Genomic DNA, 18,990 nt, shown 5'->3' with positions numbered 1-18,990 from the left:
ATTGGCGGGGGAGTTTGGTAGAGTTCTCAAAGGTCACATCGTTTAACTTTGACCCCTTAACAGCTAAATTTCTGGCCAAAAATCGATTAAAAAGATTTTCCCAAATCTTAATACCTCTTATGTAAAATCTCGAGTCTGTAGACCGAAAATTGACAGTTATTGTGTAGGGAAATGTACACAGAAATACAGACACACAGACAATTTCATTTTGATAGATATACTAGCATTTTAGCGCGGCGTTTCCCCCGGGTGTTTGGACGTGTTTGTTGAGCAAAAAAAAAAGCAAAAAAATAAAAAAAGTGTTAGTAGGAAGGCAGGCTCGAACCCGTATCGCGAAGGAGGAATAGAACGCGGGGGGGGGGACCCGACGTCTATGCTGTTACGACTACCGTCAAACCGGAAGTGACATTTTTTTAAAATTAAGGCTAGACAATCAAAAAGAGGATGACTTTCAAAAATATCGGCGAAAAAAACGAAACACTGTTTCGAGGATTTAAAAACAAAACAGTATATTACAACATGGCTCCCCAGCAGTGTTGATCAAAAACCACCGCGCTTAATCTTAAGAAGAAGACATGTTACAAATATTAAATCTAGTTTTCTATTCTTAATTAATTTATTTAAGCTATTCATCTTATAAAAATGAATTTATTACCAGTCTTGCATTTATAAGATTAGGATTAATCCATTTGACTACTTATCACTCCCACTATGATTTGTATTTTGTGTGTGTATATATATATATATATATATATATATATATATATATATATATATATATATATATATGTTATATGTATGCATATATATATACATATATATATATGTATATATATATATATATATATTAATAATAGTAATAATAATATGTAACAGTAAGTAATGATGTTTACATCCAGAAATGAAATGGGTGTAAAGCTTCTTAAATCTGTACTATAATTATCCGCAAGGAATCTTGGCGCAGTGATTAAAATAATTGTAAAAATTTGGTTGTAAAGTGACACTCTTTTGTAGGTAATACAATTATGAATTACTGAGGACCTCTATCCAGCACAAAGTCCGTGCAGATTTCTTCTATACTTGAAGAAGGTTGGATGTTATATCGACCGAAATGACACTCAAGATGAGAATAATAGTCCGAAGAATCCAAATAATACGACTAATCAATCCTCATCTAAAAAAAAAAAAAACAGAAACAAAAAGACGACTTATAAGACGTATTTACATTGATTATAACACGTTTCTCGTACAAAAAAAAAAAAAAAAAAAAACATCAAGTTAAATTCTGTCTTATACAGGTGCAGTTTTCAAAAAAATCATGAATTATGACAAAACAGTTTAAATTATTCTGCTATAGATACCCTATCAACTTTGAAACTAATTCCTCATACTCTTTAGGATTAATGGTAGTTTGGCGACGGACTTATGTCTTCCCAACCCCGATATTTATTTCTAAAGGAAAAATAAGTCGAAAATGTTCATAGTTTGAAAGGAAATAAAAACGTTCTAATTTATTTGGGCGGAAATTGTCAATAAGTAGCGGAAATGTCAGCAGCAAACGAAACCACCGTGGAAATTTGGTTTCGTCTGCGTGAAAATCTACGATTTCTGTTAACATATTGGTTCAATTAGGAATAACGGAAGTTATCTGTGGTCCGGTAACGTGAACGATGGGCGCATATCTTACCGTGTCTTAACAAAACGATTCTATTAATAAAATTAGTATAGCATTAAAGTTGATAAGATATACATAAATCTTTTATAATTAACCTTGTCTCTGCGCATGCGTCAATTTAGCCCACACTTATAGTGAAAGAATCGCATTATAAATTGTGGGGCGGACACGAAACCATAGAGAAAACAATGGCTGCACAAAATAAATAGAGTAACTATTTAAAATCTGAAATATATCGAAAATCTTGGAACTAACATGCAATTATATCCAGAAATCAAAAATAGGCACATAACGTTGTCGAAGTATGACTATTGAATCTTCTTTTCTACGGTTAATCACTGTAGAACAGTCACTAGATAGACCTTTTAGTGAGGTAGTGGTGGTGGTGGTTATTTACTTACCAAGGGTAGTCACACAGGCCATCATAGAACAACTCGTGGCATTGTTTATAAACTGAGTGACAACAAGTCTCCCCAGATTTCCAATACTCTGTACCTCTTTCGATAACCATTGCAGATGGATTTGCGTTATCGTAACAGCCGCTTACCTTTGATTTCTCGTTAGCGGCGACCATTGATCTTCACTAGAATTTGGGTGGCAAAAGCCTACCCAAGGCCTCAGTCCTCTTTGCACTCGTCCAGCAGAGGTTTGCCTAGTGCTTTCTCTTCTCGGTCTTTCTATCCTCCTTGACCCTCCTCGCTTTGTATGGTGTGATATCAGTTTTTTGGTGACAAAAGAAAAAAACAGTTTTTGTGATTCCATGTGATGCTCCTTTTTGTTTTACATCTGTAGTATTTTCTGCATGTCCAGTTTGTGTCTGTAGTTCATGTGTAATTAATCTCCGCATTGAAGGGGTTTCCCTTAATATTTCAGAAATTTTCATTATTGTTATCCAGTTTATCTTGTCAGCCATCCCTCTGATTCCGCTCTCTCCCATTCTCCTTTCAAAGTTTTTCGGTATTGTTCTTAGCGCTCCTAATATATATGGTGTTATCCTGACTTTTTTTTATCTTCCATATTCCTTTGAGCTCTCTGGCCAGTTCAGTGTATTTGTTCCGTTTCTCCGTCTCCTCGATGTTCATTCTGTGGTTTGTTGGGACAACAAAATCAACAATCTGACAGGTCTTTTCTTTCTTGTTAACTAGTATGACATCCGGTCATCTTGCTTGGATGGGTTTATACATTTGTATATCCATGTTCCATAGGATCTTCTGGCTTTCATTTATCAGAGTTTTTTTATTATGATCTCGTCGATCTTTCCATATCTAAAATACCAGAGTTTTGTTTATGTCGGGTTTGGTTCTCGTTCTTCCTCCGTTCACATTTTGATAAAACTGTCCTTCATTGCTTTCAAAGTTTGGTTTGTACTGTTCAGTTTTGTATTTGTATTGTCTTAATTTCCTATCTTTTGCTTCTATTTTTTTAGTTTGATTCTTGTCTTTTAAGTCTCTCCCTGCTGTTCACATTTCTATTGTTCCATCCTCTTCGCTTTTTGTTTATTGCTTTAACGTAAGTTTGATCTGCTTCCAGCCTCAATTAACATCATGGTTTTGTCGGTTCATTTTCTTTCCCCGCCTTGTTTCTACTTCGGACTTCATACTTACTGTCTTGGCACCTGCGTGAATTAAATTAAGTCTGTCATTGTATCTAATGTATAGTAGGAGCTTGTTAACCCTCTCAGTTTCTACTCAATGTCTTCCACTCTTGGTTCCTTAAAGATGAGAGCTTTGTTTTTTCTTCACACGTCAATTGTCTGATTTTTATTTTACTTCATTCTCGTTAAGTTCTGTTTTATAGATCTCGATCTCCACATTCCTTATATCCGGAGTTGCAATATGTGTGTGGAAGGGAGTTTTGTTTCTTTTCCCTAATAAGTTGCATGATATTTTCTTCTGTTTCATTCTCGTTTAGTTTCGTTGTTTCACAGATCTTGGTCTCGCTGTTTACTGCGTTTATATTTTGCTGGTCATCTGTATGGTTTTCCATGTGCGAGATTCCAGTGAGGATCCTATTCATGTCTTTTCCATCATTTATCCTATTCTAATTTAGAGGATTTCTACATTCTGAGAATAAGTCCTGCTTGGTCTGCAATTCTTTGTTCAGTTGCATGGTATTCGCTGAACATGTCCCACAATGCTTTCATCCATTTCCGATAACCGTGTTCTTTGGGGTGGTTTCTAGAATAGCATTCCCTTGCCAGTTGATTCTCTTTCGTTGTCCATCTCTTTCTTTGAAATTTTGTATTTTTTAATGCTTAGTTTGGCTGCTCTGTATTTCATTATTTTGACAGCTAAAATTAGAGAGGATACTTAACTGCTCAGTGTCTGTGATATTTTTGTAGCTGAAATTAAAAGAGAGCCACCATTCGCAGGATGACGAACAGGACCCTCATGTTGGCTACAAAGGGAGCATCTGCCAATCATGACACCCAGATCTTTTTTCTGCGTCCCACATTGCTTATTATTTGTAGGTTGAAATTTCATTTTGTTGTGTTTGTGGCAACACCAATCGCAGAATTGTTTTACCTGTGGTTCTCTCGCAGATAGTTTTTGCCTCTCATAAGGAGGGGGCAAGATGCACTATTACGCACACAAGACAACAGACGTAAACGATCCACGCACAAAAAATTCCTAAGTATATACACTTAGTATCAGTCCTCATGATTACTTTTAGTGTTGGAAAATACGTGCTCAACATGTATTCTTTCTAATCTTTAACACCAGTCACCTTTTCTTTTTTAGACTTCACGTGAGGAAAGTTGAACTACTACTTCTTCATTCAGAATGATTGTTGAAATCAGTACATGATCTGCTCCAACGAGTTTTTACCATGTTCATGGGGAGGGGGAGCGCTAAGTACCAGCATTCATTTTCTCCATACTTAGAGATATGTCTGGTTAATAAAGTCTAAAATACAATAGTAATGCTACACACACACACACACACACACACACACACACACACACACACACACACACACACACACACACACACACACACACACACACACACAAAAAAAAAAATACAAAAATATTTTTTTTATAGAATGCATATCTTGGCGACAATTTGCAGACTGAACATGAAAGTGGAACTACTACTACTTCGTTCAAACTGATTGTTGTTGATCTTGTAGAGCTCTTTTAAATATTCGTGCAGGCAAAATGCTGGAAATAATTATCTGGAAAGCAGCTTTTATGTACATTTTGCCGAATAAATTTCTTTATTTGATTTATATTAAATTAATATATACTGTTTTTTCTACATCGAAATTTTTAAAGGTTAATTATAATATAACGTTGGATAAACTAAGAGGGGAATAAAATTCTCCATTACTCTCATTGGCTTTTTATGTGCAAATGAAATGTAATTTACTAGGTCATGAACCAATTTGACCGTATCTAGTCGAGGTTAAGATTTCGAATGGGAGAAGGAGAGAGTGGGTATAAGAGAAGGATAGAGAAAGTCAGAGTGGATATTGGAGAAGATAAAGGAAGGGGGTTGCGTTTACCAGTCTAAGATATTTGACATTTTACAAGTTTTGAACTTTATAAGCAAATATATTATATTTTTTGTACATATTAAAATGATCAAGTATTAAGTTTATTTTACCTTCGCTGTTTTCTATAATTTTTCTATAATTTATTGGGAAATATTAAATAATTATTATTAATAAATTAATACTTTATTGGGAATTACATGAATAATTAATATTAATACATTAATAATTTATTGGAAAATACTTAAATAATTAATATTAATAAAATAATAATTTATTGGGAAATACATAGATAAATAATATTAATAAATTGATAATTTATTGGGAAATACTTAAATAAATGATATTAATAAATTAAAAATTTATTGGAAAATAAAAAATTAATTAATATTAAAAATTAATAATTTATTGAGAAATATTTAAAAAATTAATACTAATAATTTATTGGGAAATACAAAAATAATTAATATTAATAAATTAATAATTTTTGGGAAAATACATAAATAATTAATATTTATAAATTGATAATTTATTGGGAAATACTTAAATAATTAATATTAATAAATTAATCATTTATTGAGAAATACATAAATAATTAATATTAATAAATTGATTACTAATTGGGAAATACTTAAATACTTAATATTAATAAATTAATGATTTATTGGGAAATACTTAAATTATTAATATTAATAAATTAATCATTTATTGGGAAATACATAAATAATTAATATTTATAAATTGATTACTAATTGGGAAATACTTAAATACTTAATATTAATAAATTAATGATTTATTGGGAAATACATAAATAATTAATATTATTGAATTAATAATTTATTGAGAAATACTTCAAAAAATTATATTAAAAACTTATTGGGCAATACAAAAATAATTAATATTAATAAATTAATAATTTATTGGGAATACATAAATAATTATTATTTATAAATGTATAATTTATTGGGAAATACTTAAATAATTTATATTAATAAATAATTTATTGGGAAATACTTATATAATAATTATTAATAATTTAATAATTTATTGGGAAGTACTTAAATAAGTAATATTAATATATACATAATTTATTGAAAAATACTTTAATAATTAATATTAATAAATTAATAATTTATTGGGAAATACATAAATAATTAATATTAATTAATTAGTAATTTATTAGGAATCACGTCAGTACAGTTGGGGAAGCAGGGACCTAGAATGGAATTCCAAAGTCTCGCGGTTCTGGGGAAGAAACTACTGGAGTAGTAAGATCTTTTACATCTATTGATCTCTGCTGTGTGGGGGTGGGATTCAGCTGCCTCTCGTGTTTGTCGAGGGTGTCTACGTCGTGGGGGCACAAGTGCTTGCAGTTCGTCAGAGCATTCACCATCAAAATACTTGTAGAACAGGCAGAGGGATGCAATATTTCGTCGATGGGACAGAGGCTGAAGCTTAGATGCCAGTTCAGAGCTTATCAGATTGGCGACTCTCCTTTGACCCTTGTCTAGGAGCGAGAAACTAGTAGCAGATGTACCAGCCCAAATATGACAGCAATACTCCATACATGGGCGAATGGTGGCCTTATAGAGGTACAGGATACTTTAAGGTGTTAGTAGTTTTCTAGCACGGTGAGAAAGCCTACCTTTTTCGCAGCGGCCCCTACAATGCTTTCAATGTAATTGTTCCAACTTATGTTTCCTGTAAACGTTAGGCCAAGGAGTTTGAAAGATGTACTCTCAGATAAAGAGTCGTTGGTCATTGCTTTTGATGGTAGAGAAGGTTTCTTGTAATTATTGAAGGAAACAAGTTTAATATTGGCGGCATTGAACGTGACCATCAATTTTTGTCCCCATTCCACTACAGACTGGAGGTCATCCTCTAGTGTTTCTGCCATTTCTTTAGTTATGTGTTCATTTGTTTTCCTGTCGTGCCTGTTATAGAGTGTGGTGTAATCAGTATATATACCCATCTCAGAGGAAATTTTGTCGGAAGTCATTAATGAATATTAGGAACAATAGAGGTCCAAGGATAGACCCTTGGGGCACTCTCGCATTTATATCATATTGTTTAGATGTACGACCGTCAAGGACAACCTGGATTTTTCTCTTCTCTAAGAAGGATTTAATTATGTTAAGTATTCTACCAGTGATACAGTATGATCTAATGTTCCTGAGGGGCCCTCATGCCATACCCTGTCAAAAGCCATAGATATATCTAGAGTTACCGTTCACCCCTCCTCCGCTTTGTCCACTAAATGGTATATACGTTCAGAGATTACAGTTAGGATGTCTGCTGTGGAACGGGCTTGTCTAAATTCATATTCTTAGTCAGTCAGAAGTTTAGCATTTGTAAGGTGATGCACTAGAGCATGGTTAATTAAGGTCTCAAATATTTTGGCAAAAAGTGGGAGGGGGCTAATGGGGCGATCATTTAATTGGTCAGTTCTTTCGCCAGGCATTTGTTGTAGAGTTTGGAGAGAACTGGAGCTATTTCGGCTGAGCATTTTTTAATAACGCAGCTGGGATGAGATAGGGTCCACATGCTTTTGAAGTGTCAAGGTTTTTTATGATAGCATGTACCTGAGCAGGGGTGATTTGTAGATCGTCTAGCGTGGCATATGTCTGCATAGAAAAGTCAGGTAGGGAGTGGTTGGAAGGGTCCAGTGAGGAGCTTGAGGCAAACCGACTGGCAAACATGTTAGCCTTCCCAATTGCAGAGCAAACAACCTCGTGATTGTTGGTTAGTGGGGTAATTGTTGATTTCCCATTATTTACTACACTGTTGTAAATTTTCCAGAAGTCACGAGTTCCTAATTTCTGTGCTTCGATGCGTTTTCTAGTGGTTTTAGTAAATTCTCTCTTAGCTGTCGCTATTTCTTTCTTAACGTTACTTCTAGCTTCTATATACTTCGGTCTGTTTGAATTGGACTCATGTCGGTTAAATCTGCGGTATGCATACTGCCTTTGAGCAATGGCAGTTGCGCAAGTCGAAGTAAACCATTGGGGAGAGTGAGACTTGTTATAAAATTTCCGCATGGGAACATGTGCTTCTATTGTCGTTTTGAACCATTCAGTGGTCTCATTTGCGCACTGTTCAGCAGAAAGAGAAAAAATATTTCCCCATAGGGCGTCTCTGATAAGATCTTTGATGGCTTCCCAGTCAGCCTTTTTATAATATCTCGTTGTTTTGAGCACTGGCTCTTCAGTTTTGGCTCGAGAGTTTAGGGCGATTTCAACCATTATCACTGCATGATCAGCGTTCCCAAGTGGGTTGTCGGCATTTGTTATACAATCATCGGGAACTGTGGTCAGAAACAGATCTAGAAGTGATGCTTGTTGTTCTTGCTGGTCAGGGAAACGGGTTGGAAAAGTAACAATTTTCGATAGGAAGTGAGATATAGAGAAGCTATGTGTTGTGCTTCCTGTTGCATCTGTGTAAGTAGAGAATCCAAGCCAGTTTTTGTGGTGGACATTGAAATCACCAAATACATATACTTGTGCGCTAGTGTTGAGACTTTGTTTATTAGGGTGCAGTCCTGGGTCGAGGGAGAGTGGTAGAGAAAATAAAAATAGCTAATATTACGTTGCATGTTTATTCTAAAGCAATAAAGTCTTGATCGTTCGATTTTAGGTTTGTTTCTCTAATCAAGGGAAGGGTATTACGAATGTAGACTCCAAGTCCATGCATATGTCTGTCAGAGTCCTTACGGCAGAGTGGGAGATATCCATGCATAGGGGATGGAGGAGTGTAGGTTAGTCTCACTTATATACCCGGGGTATTTGTTAGGAGAAATGCTTCAATATCAGCTAAATTAGTTCTAAGCTCACGGATGTTGGTGAATGCAAGCTTCAAGGGAGGAGGCAAGTTGTATTTGTATGACCCTAAGCCTGGTTTAAGCTTATTTTTTTTATTGTACTGTCATCATATTTTTAGAGTTTCAGTTTAGGTAAGGGGGAGCTGAACAAGAGATTATGCAGAGTATCAGACATGCAACACAAGTAGACCATCAGCTGATCAGGAACTGTCAATCCGGTACCCTCAACCCATCTGAAGAAGTTCAACCCAATCTAATTGCACAAGCATATGTGATACTCAAGCACTCCCAAGTGCCAAGTTTTGAGGTGGGATGTGTCGGGAGTGGGGAAAACGGCGTCCATAGCCCTAGACAAGAAACAAGATCTACCACTGAGTGTTTCTCTCGAATCACTGTGATAACATCTCTTCGCCTGATTAATAGGCAAAGAAGGAGTATGGAAGCTGGACGATAGACAGAGCCTATCTACTCCTTAAGCAGTTTAAGTTTGCAAACCGGTAATTTGTTTGAGTCACCAGCTCTAGGAAGGTTGTCAGCCAAGACTGAAGAGGCCTCCCTCCCCTTCTGTTTAGTTTCAGAGTTTTTCCTCTCATAGACGGATGATCTGGGAAGATCTACTGGGTCCATCAGCACTGAGAGGGTTTGCTCTGCGCCTGGGTCCTAATCCAGGTATTTCTGCGACCCCGCGTGGTTAGCTAATTTTACTGGGTTAGTTTGTAGAGGTTATATATTTGCTGAATAGTTACACTCCTCAAAGTGATTTAGGAACATTGCTATTACATTGTTACTGGATAAAAGGGGTAAGTAAAGCTCATGCAGTGTAAGCAACTAAGTTTGTTAATGTGATTTAAGACTTTTCCTTTATATTTATTTTATTTTATTTTATTTATATGTTAGCTTAGGTATAGGATAACGTTACAGTATGAGTAGGTATTAAGAATTGAACTAAGAATTGTGCCCAATCTCTGTATATTTTAGATGACAGGAGGGTTAAGATGTAAGTGCAATACAGTACGGGTAAAACAGGAGGTAAATTTTTAGTCATGTGTAATTAAGTAAATAGGTATATGGGGAAGTTTTCAGTGGATGTGAATAAGTAGAAGTTGTAGGTATTAAGTGTGTGTCTACTATTGAAGAAAGATACTTTCAGCTTTCAATTAAGAGTCATGGGGCATTTTGCATAACAAGAAGTATCAGTTCAGTTTCTTATTAATCGTTGCAAAACTATCTAGGAGGAGACATTGTTATGTAATGCAGACCGCTTTGCTTCTGAGTACATACTTTGGCTGTTAAGTACCTAACTGGATAGGACTGAACTCTAATGCATGTCGTAGAGGTAGAAATGTATAGATGTTTAGTGATGACTATTACAGCATGTGAAGGTTAAGGGCTGGAAGTTAAAGATTCCACCACAAAGGCGTGTGTAATGTAGGAGTTTTAGTGGCAGCTTAGGGGGGATAGAGCAGATTGTTAGATTTCAAGAGACGGGGGTTATTAACTTACAAATTACAGTAGATTTTTATTAGGATTTAGAGTTTACAGTAAAGTTTGGTTGGGGGGATTTTTTTTAACCATGCAAGTTAGACAAAGGCAGTCGCCCTGGAGGTAGAGTGTATATTGGAATTACGTAGCTAGCTGTCAGGTGTTTTTTCAGTTATAAGAGAATCAATTAGCACATGGTGATTCGGAATTCGTATTACATATTTATAGGCAGTCATTAAGGTCAGGCACAAAGCATTGTATCTATTTAGAAAATAGCCCTAGTAATACAGCTAAGATAACTGTATATTTCAGTTACAAATATAGTAAAAGTTAAATATAAGCTATATTCAGTGGTTTGGTATAGATATCAAAGGGGCCACTTTATTAATACAAGCGAGCATATGGTAATTGTAGATATTAATTATATTACTTAAATAAAGTTCTTCTGACTTCTACAGTAGAAGAAAATAAATCCTCGCGTCTGTTAAGTTCAGAAATCTCTCTTGCCTAAGCTTTTCAATTTTTCGAGTCGAATTTTAAGAACTACACAAGAAGGCTCGCAAGGAAACACAAAGAGATAAAGACAATATATATGTATATAATTAAAATACATTTATAATTAAAAAAATAAAATAAATTTAAAAAGTAAAAAGTAAAAAAAAACAAACAATTGGCATTTTGTTAGGGTTAGGATTAAGTACACTTAACTTGCTTGCTTTGGACACCTTGACTTCTTGACTACCAGCATGTGTAACCATGTTTTAGGTGACCGGTCGGAGGATGGTTTCCTTACCCGGTGTTTTATCTATAAAGTATATTACTTAAATAAAGTTCTTCTGACTTCTACAGTAGAAAAAATAAATCCCCGTTTGTGTTAATTTCAGAAAATTTATCTTGCCTAAGCTATTTTTATCGCTAGCTTTCTTTAGATCGGACAAACGCATATATTATAATAGCGTTACTAATTTTAATTATCAAATTTTAAATTGAATTTTATGATTTCAAGTACAATTGAGTGTTGTCGAACATAGATGGGCCATATTCTTTGATAATATTTCAAGATTGGTTTGGAAAGCAACGAGAGTTAATTGGATTATTTCTAATAGGTACGGACAAAAATACGGGGACTAGTTTTGAAAGCCGATTTATCATAATTTTTTTGTAGGTTTCCCACTACTTTTGATTGTATTTGAAAGATTAGAGACTAAAGTTAATTTCCTAAAGGAAAAAAATATTTGTACACGTGAAAACGTTATAAGAAATGTTTTCACAGCGAGCTAACCAATTCAGCTAAATTTTGAAGTTAAATAAATTCATTGTAAAAATCATTTAAAAGGTAAATATTAGTTATGGGCAAAGAAATGTCCTAAAATATTGAGTTAAATAAAAAATAAACCTTGTTTGTGCAAAAAACCCCCCCAACTAATTAGCACTCAAAAAGCAAGTGATTTACCGTTCGCCAAAAACGCAACAAACTAAAAAAATGTAAACACGATTATAAGGAGGCCCAAAATTTTAGCCAATCAAAACGCTGTTTCCAAATGAATTCATGATAGTAAAAGGAGGTAGGTATGCCAGATTTCTTCCCCCCCCCCAGACGTGTATCCATACATTCTTATTCTGAACGTTTGTATCAATTTTTATCATTTTTTAAATTTAATTATTTTTTATGTTCTTGTTTTTAAATTAATTTGTTTTTATTATTGTTCGAAATGATATAAAAATTCTGTTACGCCGAAAGTTTCACATTATTGCGAGCAAGGAAATTATTTAAATCTTGCAAATAAAAATTATGCGAAATCTGCAATTAAAAACGTGGATGTTTACGACTACTTTTGTCCGCGTAAATCTAGGTAGGGAACCAAAGCTTCATTTAAACAAGAATCTCTCTCTCTCTCTCTCTCTCTTTCTCTCTCTCGCTCTCTCTCTCTCACTCTCTCTCTCTCAATGACTTCATTCATATTTCAAAATCTAAATCAATTTTCAACACGGACTTCATGGTTTATTTCTTGATTCTTTTTAAGAATTCCTCCTAGAAATGTTTGGAGAAGGAGAAGAACATGAGTGACAAATTGCACGATTAATTTAAGAAAAAAATAAAGATTTTAATTAAAATAATTACAAGTCAAAACAACAAATCCCATTCCGATCCATTTGCAACGAATATGTACGAATAAAAAGAGTTTATTTTTATATAAGAAATGGGATTGAACTTTTTAAATATCGTTATAAGTTGGAATGAGTTGGAATAATATAATTTGAAATTTAAAAAGACCAAAAACGATATGCAATTTTCTCACCTTCAAATAAACATAGATTTACGTTTACAGATGTGAAACAAACTTTCAACCGAATCAGGTATTTGTCAAACCTTATTTTTATTAATCATTTGTCGTTTAAAATATAAAGGCAAATTAAATGTTGGAGTGGAAGAAACGAACAAACAGAAGTTTGGGTTTCAAAATCGATTAATTTGTATATGAGGTGAATAGTTGTGTTATGAAGGTCAAGTTTGGACGGATGACAGCAAATATAATGTTTGGCAGCTAAAGAAACAAATCGAAGTTAAGAGTTAGTGCGTATTACGGCGCCAGAGGACAGGAGTGCTGCTGTTTTTTTTTATTTAAATTGCACCATATTTTCTTGGAGGTATAAAAATTCTGTGACTAATAGTCCGTTAGAATATTAAATGGACAGCTTGTAAATGTCTTCAAATGCACACACGCCGTTTACGTGACAATGTCACAAGAAACAGGCTGACACTTTTTTACACATCGTCGTAAGTTTTCATATTAAAATCTGAAATTTAAAAAACAAAAAAAAAAGTGCTTTCTTTTCTCTTTAAGCTAAACTTTTCATTTACTTTATAAATATATAAAGCACGCTTTCGAAACGGCAACGCCTTTGTTAAGCAACGACTTTTAATTATTATTAACCAGTTTTTCCTTATTAATATCGAATTTATGTTATTAATTTGCCAAATGTACTTAATAACTTTTGTATTTTCTTAATTTGACTATAAATACATTGAAACCCATTTTTAAATATTACTGAAATACAAATATTTAGTCACTGAGTAGTCCATATTAAATATTTTTTAACTGAATGTAGTATTATATATAGAAAATGTAATCCCAACCGAATTTAAAAAGTTTAATATGCAATAGAGAGTAGAGCTGCCGCGGAATAAGGACTTTGTAAATTGTTGTTTGGAGTATCCGGTCGAACAATGAATTTTCATTGTAAAGTTCAACTTACAGTTTTTATTTTCTTTTTCTTATATATATATATATATATATATATATATATATATATATATATATATATATATATATATATATATATATACATCTTTATTCGATTGGCAAAATTTTTTTAGAATAATTGTAAAGAAGTGAACCATAGCAGAAATTCAGTCGACTAAAATAAGATGGAAAACGGGGTGAGGAAAAGGAAAAAAATGGGGGAAGTTACATGTCACAAATGTACAATTCAGTAAAATAAATAAGTCGATTAAAAACAAGTCCGTTAAAATATACCCGAAGCGCTTTTCGTTCAGACTAACTTTTCAAGGGTATAAGTATTATTATTTTATTTTATTTTTTTATTTTTAGTTTTTTTTTAGAATATTTGGTAGTCGAATGGAGTAGAGCGGAGAGGGGGTTAAAAAGCAAAACAAAAAGAAACTGTGACTACCCAAATAATTTTAATTGAAGCCGGAGGTTTCTCTGCTTGCACAAAGCATGGGGCAATGATGGCAAGTGCTTCGAGGATAGACAGGTGGAACTTTGTCCGTCCTCGGTACAAAACAGAAAAACACTCCGGAAAGAATGCAAAACCGCACTCCTTTTTATCGACCAAGTGTTGGCCGATGGGCGATTCTATCAATTGAGACTTTCTGGTGGTAGGTTGATGGTCTTGGATGAAGCGGGGAATATGTTAGGCGATTCAGACCTGAAGACGCTGGGTCGTCTTGCCTATATAGACGGCACCACACCGATATTGAAATTTATAAATAATATTACTTGTTTGAGAGATAGGCAAGACATCCTTACGAAATGAGGGAAAGGCGGTTTTTGTGGAAAAAGCAATACGGAGGGATAGAGCACCAAAATTAGAAGACATCAGGGAGGAAATCTTATCGCCAATAAGTTGGCCTTCAGGTCCAATCCAGGGTAACTTAAGGTATACCGGGAGTCTAGATGGACCATATTTTGGTAGTTCAGAAAAGGATTGAATTTTCTTATTAATAACTAAGTTAACTAATGGAGGTGGATATCCATTCATAATAAAAATCCTTTTAATGTTCTCAACTTCCAAATCAATAAAAGGTGGGGAACAAATAACAAGTGCCCGATAGGTTAGGTTTCTAATAAGATTAAGTTTCCTGGTTGTGGGTGCAAAGGAATCCCAACTGAGATAAAGACCAGTGAAAGTGTGTTTTCTATAAATAGATGTCATAAAGGAAAGCCCACGTTTAGAAACTAACACATCCAGGAAAGGAAGGAAGTTATCTTTTTATACCTCCATAGTAAATTTGAGAGAAGGGTGTAAATTATTTAATAAGTGGAAAAAGGGCACAGCTTCATCACGCGTTGCGAAACAAGAAAAAGTGTCGTCAACATAATGCATGTAAAATGCTGGTCTGGGGCACTTGTCAAACAATGTCTGTTCTAAAAAGCCCACAAACATATTGACCAAGTTGGGCCAAGGAGAGATCTCATAGATATACCGTCGAACTGGCGATACATCACATCGTTGAAACTAAAGGAAACAGACTTGGTAGCAAGTTCCATGAGTTCAACGAACACCGCCTTAGGAAAAGAGGGGAGGGGGCCAGGGCCTCTATAAAGAAAATCCGCACATATGTCAATGACCTCGTCAAAAGGGACATTGGTAAACACATTGCCAATGTCAAAGGAGACAAAATAACAGTTGTTAGTGGTAAGAGGAAGCTCCTTGATAGGAAAGGAAAAGAATCGGGTGTGCAATGTGTTGAATAAAAAGAACATACTGGTTCAAGAATTAAAACCAGCCATTTAGCCAGATTGTGTTGGGCCGAACCTATCATCGACAAGATTGGTTTCAATGGAGTATCAATTTTGTGTACCTTAGGCAGTCCGTAAATCCTGGGGTGTTGAGAGCCCACCAGCCCACTACTACCAAATATTCTAAATATATATATATATATATATATATATATATATATATATATATATATATATATATATATATGTATATGTATAATTACTTCATTTGCTCACATAAAATTAATATACGAAAGTATAAATTTATGCGTAAACTTTAAGTATTTACTTCAAATGTGCTCAATACGTAGGTAGAGCTAGTTAGTAAATTATAAAATATATATGGCGATTAAGCCACACTGAATATTCCGCGTTTCATCCACTCTAGGACACTTCAGGCTTATGCGCTTAAGCCTGAAGAGTCATAGAATGGATGAAACGCGGAATATTCAGTGTAGCTTAATCGCCATATATATTTTATAACTAACTAACTAACTAACTAACTATATATATATATATATATATATATATATATATATATATATATATATATATATATATACATTTATAAAATATATATGGCGATTAAGCTACACTGAATATTCCGCGTTTCATCCACTCTAGGACTCCTCAGGTTTATGCGCTCTCTCTCTCTCTCTCTGTGGAAATATACTTTATTCCTTATAATATATACCAATCATTATTTAAGAAGCTCAATGTAATTACGGAGCAATAAACTGAATGAATGTCAAAAGTCTATATTCCAAAGTTCATGATACTGGCCATCTTAATATTTATTTCTTTAATTCCGTTGAGATTTACAATTCTTGACATTACTGTTTCGTAGCACAAAATCTATCACTTAATTATTGTATCAATTAGTGAATCTATTTTGCCCTTAACTCATCGGAAGAAATAACAACAATCGATCCATAAAAATGAAATAAAGTGCGTTTTGACATGATTAAAATCCGAAAATTGGAAGAGAAGCTGTAAATACCTTATAATATGTTTCCATTACGCCATTTTGAATTAAACTTTAATCATGTCAAAACGCACTTTATTTCCTAAAGAATAACATGAATACAATACAGAATAACATAAATACAGCAAACAATAATAAAACTCGTATTGGAATAAATAAGGTTTTATTTTAGTGTTACATAAATACTTTGTAGTTGTATGTGTTGAAATGTCTTAATCATGATGTGGGGAGTGATGGTGTTAAAATGTTTTACGACATGAACTGGCAACCTAAGCGTGCCAAGATTGAATTCAGCTCGATTCACACGTTCACTTAGGATGTATATAACCTTCATGTGGTTTCTCCTGTAAGAATTCGATGCATTTTTTTAGCGTGCGTGTGGAAGCATCAGTATCAGCTCTATGACGTCACGGCGAGCTGACATCAAGATGAGAAAGATAGAAATAAAAGAACAGAGCTAGATATGTTACAGAGGTGGCCCAAGAGCGACAGGAAAAAACGCGTGTTAAACATGGCCGGGCAGGGACGTAGTACCACATGTTTGACTCGGCAAAGTCATATAAGGCGCATTGGAGTTCAAGAGAACTTTTGAACAAGAGACAATGCCTTATTCTGGAAAGTACATGTAAATAAATGTCTGTGTTTCACTAAAAAAAAGTACCGATCCAATGTCTTTGTCCTTGTCTTTATTACCTTGCGACGGTGTCTACATGTTAATACGTGTGTGATCTTACATAACTAGAAAAATATGGGGAAACCAATGCCAGCAACAGAATCATTTGATTCATACGAAATGAATGAATTAATAATGCATGCGTATAAATATATGTGTGTAATGTATGTGTGTAATGCATTGTATGTGTGTACATATATATTATAATGTATGTGTGTAAACATATGTGTATAATGTATATATGTAATGCATTGTATGTATGTAAATATATATTATAAGAGTATTATAGTATACTGCATGTACGTAAACATATGTGTATAATATATGTGTGCAAATGTATGCGTGTATTTAGAGTCAATTCACTGTACAAGACATGCTGCCAATCAATATTGTTAAGAAGAAGTTTTCTCCTTTGGATTTTCTTCGTCCGGCTGTGTCATGTCTCTTGAATGTCGTCTTTCAACTGAGCGAATAATGGAAATGCGCATCAGTAGTCCAATGACTCCAACGGCGGCCATTAAACCGATGGCGATTATGAGGAATACAGAAAACAAACCAGCATCGGCCTGATCACTGTTGTTGTCTAAAAAAGAGAAAAGAAAAAAAATGAAAAAAAAAAAAATAGATAAGAATAGGATTGATATAAATGTTTCTGAATTTTTTAGATGAGGACTTGCATTATTTACATCATTCGGACTATTATTCGAATCTTAAGTTTCATAGTCACAACGTCTCGGCCGATGTAACATCCGACATTCTTCAAGTGTATTTTGTCGAACTTGGGAATCCTTTTGTCAAACACGGGAATGTTTCTGTCGAACTAGGTAATCTGCACTAAATTTAAAACTGAAGCCTTTATTCAATCCACAGGGGAATTATGCTCTAGATCCGTCAGCCATGAATTGTATCTTATTACCGTCCGCGTTGATGATTGCAAGGACTCGTGGTGTAACGGATAAATACTAAGCCAGTTTTAGAGTGAAATTATTCTTGGAACTAAAATAGCATCTGGATTGGAACAAAAATAAAAATTGCCTCAGTCTAAAAGGATTTATTATTCACTAGACGATGGATAGAATATATGAAGTGTACTGTCAAAGAAGATACAACACTCTGATCCTCGCCAAAAGTGCGTCTTAAAGTTTATCACATGAGAACACATTGTTCGCAAAAGTAACAATATAAGATATAAGATTCGACAAAGAAAATGAAAAAAAAAATGAAAAAATCTGAGTCTTTTATCGATTGTCAACGTAAACAGATAAGTGCACAAAGGAACCAATTGATTTAACGGAAATTGACGAAATCAACGCTTTTGTAGATTGGTTATCTTTATATCAACGCATTTCAGGTAAAAACATTATTATGTTTACAAGTCATGTCGAAATTAGTATAAATTCCAAATTCTATGGAAAATGATCCAGTAGAAGATATGCTAGATGTTTTAAAAAACTCCCTAATAACGGTTTGTTTAATAATAGCGGTCGCTTAATTTAAGTCAGTTTAATCATGGGTTATCTCCCTTTTTTGTTATACTGAATTGGTCACACAACTATTCACATAAAAACACACGATAAAATTCAATAATTCGTTAAATTCTAATTGTAATTATTTTCTATTGAATCATTTAACATATTTTTGACATTTTCATCAAAAGATAACCATGAGCTTAAAAAAACATCACTAGTTAATATACATTAAAAACAAATGATGAAAAGGGCATATCTTTGAAAATTCATGTGCTAAGAATTTTCGTTTAATAATTTCGTGTTCGAATTTGGTGAAACTTAATGAATCAGTAAATACTGTAATTTATTCAATTTTATTTTCATCTTC

This window comes from Euprymna scolopes, chromosome 7, assembly GCF_053919585.1.
Source record: "Euprymna scolopes isolate OS-2025 chromosome 7, ASM5391958v1, whole genome shotgun sequence".
In the NCBI taxonomy this organism is placed as follows: domain Eukaryota; kingdom Metazoa; phylum Mollusca; class Cephalopoda; order Sepiida; family Sepiolidae; genus Euprymna; species Euprymna scolopes.
The sequence above is the reverse complement of the archived record's forward strand: the minus strand, read 5'-3'. Positions refer to the sequence as shown.